This window comes from Lipophrys pholis, assembly GCF_963383615.2.
Source record: "Lipophrys pholis genome assembly, chromosome: 6".
NCBI lineage: Eukaryota > Metazoa > Chordata > Actinopteri > Blenniiformes > Blenniidae > Lipophrys > Lipophrys pholis.
Window position 1 is genome coordinate 829166 of NC_137629.1, and position 9547 is coordinate 838712.

Sequence of the window (9547 nt, forward strand, 5' to 3'; positions counted from 1 at the left end):
TTCAAGACCAAAACCTGTTCTGCCTCCGAAGGTTCTAGATCACATCATATTGTTGGCCCAAGCTGCCGAACAGGACAAGGGGGAAGAATAAATAAATAAATAAATAAAAAGATTTCAGGTGCTCAGACTCTCCTTTGTTTTTTGCATTTTATCATCGTTGTGGATAATTGGGTCTAAGTTTTATTCTTTCAACACAAAACAATCAAGTAAAGATGAAGTGATGTTTGAAGCCACTGCTTCTTTCTGAAAAGAAAACGTCTGATTCTGGCTGCTCTTCAATAAATGGAATCATTCTTTCATTCTGATGTCTGATGACTCAGATCCATACTCCCCTTCACAAGAGAAATGTTCTGGCCTTTGTTGAAGTCCGTGTTTTACTTCCTGTGACGCAGTCACACGTTGACCAGAAAACGCACCTCATGTCCCAAAAACAAAATGTCACCCTGTGATATTTAAGCAGTCAGGAGGAACGAAGAGGAAACCAGATGCTTGGTTTTCTGTGACAGTTGTGATGTCAGTGAAGGTTGTGACCACAGGCACCCGCAGCAGTAGTAGCATGGCGCTCTCCTCACGGCTTCACGCCTCGGTACCAGAGTGTCAACACTTTCTCACTGCTCAGCCGCCTGTGTCACTGCAGCACCTCTCCTTGAATTAACCTCAGCACCCTGGGGAACTCTGCTTTCTGACACTTTGAGCAGAAACATCACATTGGTGACCTGCTGGAGGTCTTCGTTTTGCAGCAGAACCTTTCATTAAAATTGATGTCTCTGTACAATGCTGCATTCATCTTGCCTCTATTGTGACTGATCTCCCCACAGCATGATGCTGCCTCCACCATGCTTCACTGTAAGGATGGTACTGGTGAAGCATGATGCTGCCTCCACCATGCTTCACTGTAAGGATGGTACTGGTGAAGCATGATGCTGCCTCCACCATGCTTCACTGTAAGGATGGTACTGGTGTGGTGAAGCATGGTGGTGCCTCCAGAATGAGGCAACACACAGATTGGTGAAGTGTATAACGCTGAACGTTCTCTTGCTCTTTAATGAATATTACAACTGCTGGAAAAACCAGTGAAAATTGGTTCCAACCGAAAGCAGCATGACTCAGATGACCCAAGGCACAAAGTCGACGCCAGGCTGAAGCTGTTGAACTTGCACTTCAAAAGGAAATTCAAATTCATTTCACAATAAGCAACAACTGATTTGTTTATTTCAGGAGTTATCTCTGCCCTCCGGCACGCTCAAGTATTTAAATCATGTGATATCTGTGAACAAATGTACAGCCTGCCATCACCATGGGCAGGTAGATAAACCTGCTCACAGTGGTGCTCTATCAGACTGTGTTTCATTTAAATTAAACTGATCCTGCTCACACCAGGATAAAAACCCTGCTCACACCAGGATAAAAGCACTGCTCACACCAGGATAAAAGCACTGCTCACACCAGGATAAAAGCACTGCTCACACCAGGATAAAAGCACTGCTCACACCAGGATAAAAGCACTGCTCACACCAGGATAAAAGCACTGCTCACACCAGGATAAAAGCACTGCTCACACCAGGATAAAAGCACTGCTCACACCAGGATAAAAGCACTGCTCACACCAGGATAAAAGCACTGCTCACACCAGGATAAAAGCACTGCTCACACCAGGATAAAAGCACTGCTCACACCAGGATAAAAACCCTGCTCACACCAGGATAAAAACACTGCTCACACCAGGATAAAAGCACTGCTCACACCAGGATAAAAGCACTGCTCACACCAGCCTGACTCTTGTGATCATGGTGTCGCATTAACAGCATCAGGTATCGACTAACTTTCCATTTGGGTCCGAATCACTGCTTCAGCTTGAAACATAAACCTTTTGATGGTCTTGCAAAAACAAAAAAAACAACAAAAAGAAACTTTCCGATTTGGTGAGAAAAGTCACCTGCATTCTAATATCAAAACCTAAATTTGGATTGTGGGCCGAAGCTCGACGGCAGGAGACGGAAATGAAGGGCTGCCCCCTGATAGTGACAAATTCCATGGATAGAAATTCCCCCACCTTCTTTCATCACATCAAAATCCTGTCACATTCACCACCTCATGGCATCCCCTGGAGAACGCTCAGAACCGAAACCTACCTCACGCTGCGCTGCTGGCAGCGTGTGGCGGTGGACACTCGTCAGGGTTTCTGGCTGGAGGAAAGCGGGTTGACTCGGGGTTGTTCTGGGGAATCCCCGGTGCAGCGGGGGCGCCCGAGACACCCTTCACCTGTTTCTACCCCTGTGACGTAACGCCGGCCTAAAACGCTGCTCAGCCGCTCAGCCAGGCTTTCAGCAGGCTATTTTTATCCAAGGTGACGCAACGAGATGAGAAGTACATCATTTTCTTTGTGCCAGAGTTTAGTTAAAGATGCATTTTCATTTCATATGAGACTCGGATCCGTTTAGCTTTCAAGCTGAGCGTCTGAGTATTTATAAATCACAATGTGCTTCAGCAAAATATAGATCGATGCTCAATTTGCAAGTTTGAAAGCAAAACAAGAGTGAATACATGAGATTTCCAAATAATGTTGTGGTCTTGAAAGCTGCTGCATCATATTGAACAAAAGTTGTGTGAAGAGGAAGCCAAACCACAAGCCTTTGATCACGACGCTCACCTCGTCACACATTCTGCACAGCACTAACCAACAAACAGCAAGCGAATACTAAGCTCATAATATTGAAACATGTTAATAACCAGACTTCCATCTGAAGGACACATGCCCACCTGCTCCCAGGTCTGGGTTTTTACCAGTTGAAGGGGAAAGTGCAACATGTGTAATAGGAAAAAGTAAGAAGTTCCAACCAGAGCTTACTTCTGCCGCCCACACAAGACTGATGGCTATAAATTAGAATACTGCAGGAGATATCGCCACAAAGCCCCGATCCCCAGAAGCTCTGGACAACAGTGAAGCCTGCTAACAGCTCGTCATGGACCAGTGTTTGAGAATGGCCCTCTGGATGCTCGTACTGGCCGGGTGTGTTGGAGGGACGCCTGTGAGAGAGATACACGTCACACGTCTTCAAGACGTCCAATGTGTAAGTGCAAACTTAAGAGTGTTTTGTAGAAACAACACGTTGAGGCTGTCGCCTCAAGAAAATGTTCAACTTTAAGTCATTGGTGTTTCTTTCTTTTTTTTACTTTGATGCAGCCCTCGAATGTGACCTTCACATCTCTGACAGACGTGCAGGTTGGTGATCCAGTTCAGAAGCTACTGCAGGTTCAACACACTCGTTCACGAGGCCTTTAGTCTGCAGCCCCCTGCCCAGGTAGAGGGGAGGAGTCTGAACAGCACTCCATTCAGACCATCTAAACATGGTCAATCATGGAAGGATCTTTGCATTTGGTAGAGCTGTTTGTAACAAGTCTTCTTGGTAAATAGTCTTTATTTCCTGTAAATGGTGACATATTTTACAGGAACATGCACAGGTCATTATTTGGGTTCTGAAAATGAAGTTCTTTTTGGTGGATTGAACAATAGAAGTGAGCAAACAAGACATGCTGGCAATTCAAGAATGAATGAATTAAAGGAGAACATCCCGAGGAGCAGGGAGCACGTTTTAAAACCAGCTCCACCAATGTTGGAGGTCAGGCCTGATTTAGAGGCACTGAAAGCTCTAAACTTATCTCCTCCTCAACTCCTTACAACACTTGTACCTTCCAAACGCGGCTGCACTTGGAGGGACGGCGGCCATAAAGAACAGAACATGTCTCAGCAAGAAGCAGGAGTATTTAGGGACTTTTTCTCTGCTCATGTGAAAAGGTGGTTTTCTCTGTAAAAATGTTAAAGCAAGGACAGAATCTAATAAGCAGGTTATTTTCCCAGCAATGCTTATAAGAGCTGATGATTTGTGCAGGATTCCTGCTACGCTGCAGCTCTCAGCACCATCAAGGCAGAACTGAATGCAGCCAAACCAAGTTGTAGCCACACCAACTTGATCAGCAACGCCGTGAAGACTTTGGCATTGTTTACCGAGCACGCTGCACCAGTGAGTATCACCGTCCTGCACCCACCAGAAAGCATGCTGGATGCATTGCTCCGACTAAAACAGCCTTCGCTCTCCTGTTCCACAGACCAACTCTTCAGACTGCAGCTGGGAAAACCAACCTAGGAAACAGCTGAAGGACTTTGTGGAGGACCTCAAGGTTATTGTCCAGAAACTCAACAGCCTTCGAGTCACAAACGCACCACAGTGACCCTCCACACATTCTATTTCTCTTACTGCTATTTATGTTTACACACTGCTCTAAAACAAGTAAGGTAAAAAAACACTGCAAGAAGTTCTCAACTATTTATTAATATATTTATTATGCAACTAATGTGCCACATGTGTATGCATTGTATGCTAAGAATTATTTAATAAAACGGAAGTGAAACTCTAACGTGTGGTTTCATTCATGTATGGATGTTAAATGGACCTGAGGCTGCACAGACCACAATTCAATTCAACTTTATTTATACAGCTCCAAACACAACAGTCATTTCTAGGAGCTTTTAACAGAGAAGAGAAAAACCCAACGACTCCACATGAGCAGCAGATTGATTTGCGAATGTGGAAAGAAAAACTCCTCGAACAGGAAGAACCTTTGTAGAACCCAGAGTCAGAGGTGGAGGGGGGGGGGGGGGGGGGGGGTAGAGGAGAGGAAGGGATAGGATAGACAGAGATAGATTGGGAGGCAAGAAACATACCATGGTTCAAGTAGAGAGAGGTAGAGAGTCTCCTAACACCTTTCCTAACTCCTTCAGGAAGCCTCCTAACACCTTTCACTAACTCCTTTAGGAAGCCTCCTAACACCTTTCCTAACTCCTTTAGGAAGCCTCCTAACACCTTTCACTAACTCCTTTAGGAAGCCTCCTAACACCTTTCCTAACTCCTTTAGGAAGCCTCCTAACACCTTTCCTAACTCCTTTAGGAAGCCTCCTAACACCTTTCACTAACTCCTTTAGGAAGCCTCCTAACACCTTTCCTAACTCCTTTAGGAAGCCTCCTAACACCTTTCACTAACTCCTTCAGGAAGCCTCCTAACACCTTTCACTAACTCCTTTAGGAAGCCTCCTAACACCTTTCCTAACTCCTTTAGGAAGCCTCCTAACACCTTTCACTAACTCCTTTAGGAAGCCTCCTAACACCTTTCACTAACTCCTTTAGGAAGCCTCCTAACGCCTTTCACTAACTCCTTTAGGAAGCCTCCTAACACCTTTCACTAACTCCTTTAGGAAGCCTCCTAACACCTTTCACTAACTCCTTTAGGAAGCCTCCTAACTCCTTTACTAACTCCTTTAGGAAGCCTCCTAACTCCTTTACTACCTCCTTTAGGAAGCCTCCTAACTCCTTTCACTATCTCCTTTAGGAAGCCTCCATCATCCACGGGGTTAAGGTAAAGTCGATCGTTGAGGAGTTAGGAGGGACCATTCAGACGTAGCCACAGTCTCTGTCATCATAACTGTGGGAAAGTACAGAGGATGAAGACGAGGTGAGCAGACTGTGGAGAGGATGAAGAGCAGAGATGATCAGTCAGCAGGATAAACCTTCCTTCCAGGAAGCCAGAGGCAGATGGAACCTTGAAGGGTTAGCCTAACCCTGACTCAACAAGAACAGACAGAGGATCATAGGTTGAGAGTTTGATTCCAGAACTGAAAATGGGAGCTGCTGCTGCTACAAGAGAGCGACTGTTTCCCATCACTGGCAGCTGCAGTAAAGAATAATAAGTTCCAGTAGAAGAGGAAAAGCATTAAAAAGCCTCGTTGAATCTGATGAAGGATCAGTACTGTTGTTGTTTGTATCTAGAATTCTTCCTCACGTTTTTACAGTTTGACAACTGAAGTGTTGCTTGTTTGCACACGTTCAGTGAATGCACTTCTCAAATGTTTTTTTACGCAGGCATCAATATCAGTAATAATATAATTTCTCACTTTGTAAAGCTTTAATCAGCTGTGAATGATCAATAAAAACCATTCAGCTCTATAAAGAATTTCTTACAATACAATGTCAAGTGTTGAACACAAGCATTGGCTCAACAAAGTTCACTGAGTGAACAGAAACAGTGAAACCCAGAAGCACCACAACCGAGTGACAAACAACCTAGTTTCAGAAGAGTTAGAGTGAGCGCTGTGGAGCGCTGGAGGGATTTTCACCATGTTGTAGTACAATGGTTAAAAAAAAAATTCCGAGACTCATCGAGAGGAAAACCAAGCATTAGATGGTTCGCAGCTAATCAGCCCACCCTTTCCACCCCTCCACTATATAAACCTGTACAGGCCACCAGCCACCTACACCAACCTGCACTGAACAGCCTTCCAGCTCAGCATGGAGCACTTCATCACCACCGTCTTTTGGACTCTTATCCTCTCTAGTTACTTTCTAGAAATGTCTGCGGTCAAGGCTCCCGTGTTGAGACGAATGTTAGCGGAGATCCAATGTGTAAGTCACGTCAAGTCTCAGCTTTTCCACATTAAGCCTGCCAAGTTACTGCTGGTTGTTAATGACATTCATTCTCTCCAAACAGCCACAAAACTCGACCTTCTATGCTCCAGACGACGTGAAGGTAACGCTGCGTTCTGTCCCAGTGTGACGATGTGTAGTGAGGAGCTGCTGGGTAGTCCCCTCCATCGAGGGAGCGCAGCCTCCAGGCTTCAGAGCTCTTTAAACCACATGTGAAAGTTCTCTAGTACAGGAAGCCAGCGCGCCAGGCGTGGAGGCTTCACACAGCCTCTATTATCTGATCTTTGTCAGCCAGCGCAGAGAAAAGGATGATAAAGCCTCCGTCTCTCACACAGGAGCAATGCATCGCCAGCGCGCTGGACTGTGCTATGAGAGAGCTGAACGGGACGGTCAGAGCCGAGTGCACCGGCTCCTCACTGCGCATCAACCAGGGCTTCACCACTCTCAACGTCAGCCTCCAACACTGGAACTCAAAACATCGCACACAAGTGAGTATGGCCTCACTGCAGCATGCAAGCAGTGTGTCTGCAGGAACATGAGTGACTTAAACCGGCTTGTCTTCTCTGCAGACGCCGCTAAGCACCAAGGAGTGTGTGTGTGAGGCCTGGCCGCTGCTTTCCTTCAGCCAGTTCCTGGAGAAAATCCAGAATTTAAAGGAGCTGGTCGCTGCTCAAACCGCAGCTTCAACATGACGGAACCCCAGCAGCTCCCCGCCACAGTGAACCCACCATATGAAGGAATGATTGTATTTAAGAATGTGTCAGAGGTTTTTCAAATGTGTGATCTCAGGTATGTCGGTTTTCAACCATTATTTAAATGTTAACACTTCTTATAAATGTTTTATTTATAGCCATGGCATTGCAATGTGGAGATAATATAACCCTAATAATTATTATTTTAAAATATGGAAATATAACTTCTGCTGTGAAAAAGGTGACCATCTTATGTATAATTCAGTAAACATGTATTTTCATATTATATTTATGTATTTCTTGTTTATGTTTACATTTATTGATGTTGCTTTTAAGACAAAACCATTATAAAGCTAGTCCTACTGTCAGTCAAGAGATTCAACAATAAACATTTTGAAAACGAGTCGTTCAGCCAGAAGGTTTGATTGTGTGACGTACGAGACGGTGAGCGTTTCCTTCAGGCAGCAGAAAACTGAAGCATGTCTCCAAATCCCACAAACATGCATCGGGGGTCCCTGAGCAAGACCCTCGGCCCCCCAGGATTCGAGGACAACTTGTCCACGGATGAGAGAAAATAATAATAAAATACTTTTATATATTCTTTCTAACTGATATTTTATATATTTGTCATATATGTAGAATCCCCAGTCTTGGAGGTTTTTCATTCAGTTGTTTAACTTTGTAGAAAAAGGCAGATCACCGACACGCCACAAAACAAAAGTCATTTAAAAGAGCAACTTCCTGGCTTTAAGAAACACTAAAAGAAATCAAACAAATAAAATTGTGGTAGTCTATAACAATTATGAAGTATTTCTGAAGACGGTATGTGAGCTGGTGCTCGCTGCGCCTGTTAGAAGCTAAATCAGCCGCCGACGAGTTGTCCTACAATCGCGCTGCTCTATGGCTGCTACTGATGGGTTCATTCAGGAAGGAATTAATACAGTGCTATAAAATCAATCAATCAATAGATATAATCCTATGAAATCTCACAGGGCACAATAATTCAGACTGAAGACGTTTCCTGAGCCTCACAAGCTCTTCAGAATCTGGGTGTCGGGTTTTTCTCTCCTCTGACTTATAATTTCCTTTTAGCTTCAAGAGATTTTTAAAGAAGTAAAAAGGAATCTTCTCCCTCCCAGAAGGCCGTGCGGTTTCCACTGTCAGACAGTCGATGACAAAGACTTCCATCTCAAAATGTTTTCACTGAGATTCCACATCAAGAGGGACGTCGAGTTTGTTTCTGCACATTGGTACGGTCAGACTGATCCAAAAGATTAACTGATGTTATCTTCATTTACATTTCCTTCAGTCTGGGACATATTTTGAGAAAGAATAGCGACATTGCACAAGGCCCTGACGTACCAAAGCAAGACCAGACTAACAATAGTAATGAATACCAAAAGGATTCCATGACGATTTCACTCCAACAACAACTGTGTGTTCACGGAGAAAGCAGAATGTCCTGACTTTAGATTGCAGCTTTCCCCTGCCTGCTTATAAATAAACTTCACATCCTCAGAGCGCAACAGATTCTTCCTGAGACACATCGAAGAACAATTTACATGCAAGGTGACGGAACAAAGCAAAGAGGAACAAGACATCCAAAGCTGCAGGGAGTGTGTGCAGAACTGCTTCTCAATGGAATCAACCGGATCACAGTGGACCACAGTGGATCACAGTGAATCACAGTGGATCACAGTGAATGGAACCTGCACTGGGAACCTCTTAACAAGGAAACCAGAAAGCATACAGAAGATTGGTGCAGCTGCATATGAAAGCCAGAGTGATACATACAGCTGAGAGCATTCATCCTTGGAGAGTTAGCCTTCGCATGCGTTTGTAATTCCTTCTGTTGAACCCAGTGAAGACCGAACGCCATTCACAAGGCGAGCTGCACTGCACACAGGAAACCAAACTATTTCCTGTGTGCGTAGAGGTAATTATATACCACAGCAAATCCACCGTTCAACACATCTTCCTGTGAGCGTAGAGAGATTAACGTGATCACACACACCGTAGGTTCTGGTGACGACGGTTTACCGACAAAATGAAGACGTGCATCAGAGTTGGACTGACGTTGTTTTATTGTAACGCTAGCCTTGGGCCAATACTCAGATATTACACTGAAGCCTTTCCACATCAAATCAAACAGCTGAATATAAACAAAATGCTATTTTACCTCACCAGGAAAACCACAGAAACAAGTCAGACTGAAAAGCTCCGAACACAAACCTTATCAGATAGATTCTAATTCTCTGAGAGCAGGGGTGCCAAACTGAGGTCCTGGAGGGTCTCGGGTCCCTCATCCATACTGGACTAAGGTGTGTTGAAGCAGGAGACCTCTAACACCTGCAGGAGGCAAAACCTTCCAGGACCCGA

At 44.6% G+C, this 9547-nt stretch overlaps 1 protein-coding gene across 1 annotated transcript in view; it reads right to left on the reverse strand.

Annotated features, from left to right (window-relative positions):
• Window positions 1–9085, reverse strand: part of bbs12 (Bardet-Biedl syndrome 12) — a 47536-nt gene extending 38451 nt beyond the window's left edge. Inside the window, exon 1 of the mRNA XM_080466267.1 lies at window positions 8963–9085. The gene's annotated coding sequence lies outside the window, so the exon portion shown is untranslated. The remainder of the gene's footprint in view (window positions 1–8962) is intronic.
• Window positions 9086–9547: the final 462 nt, after the last annotated feature.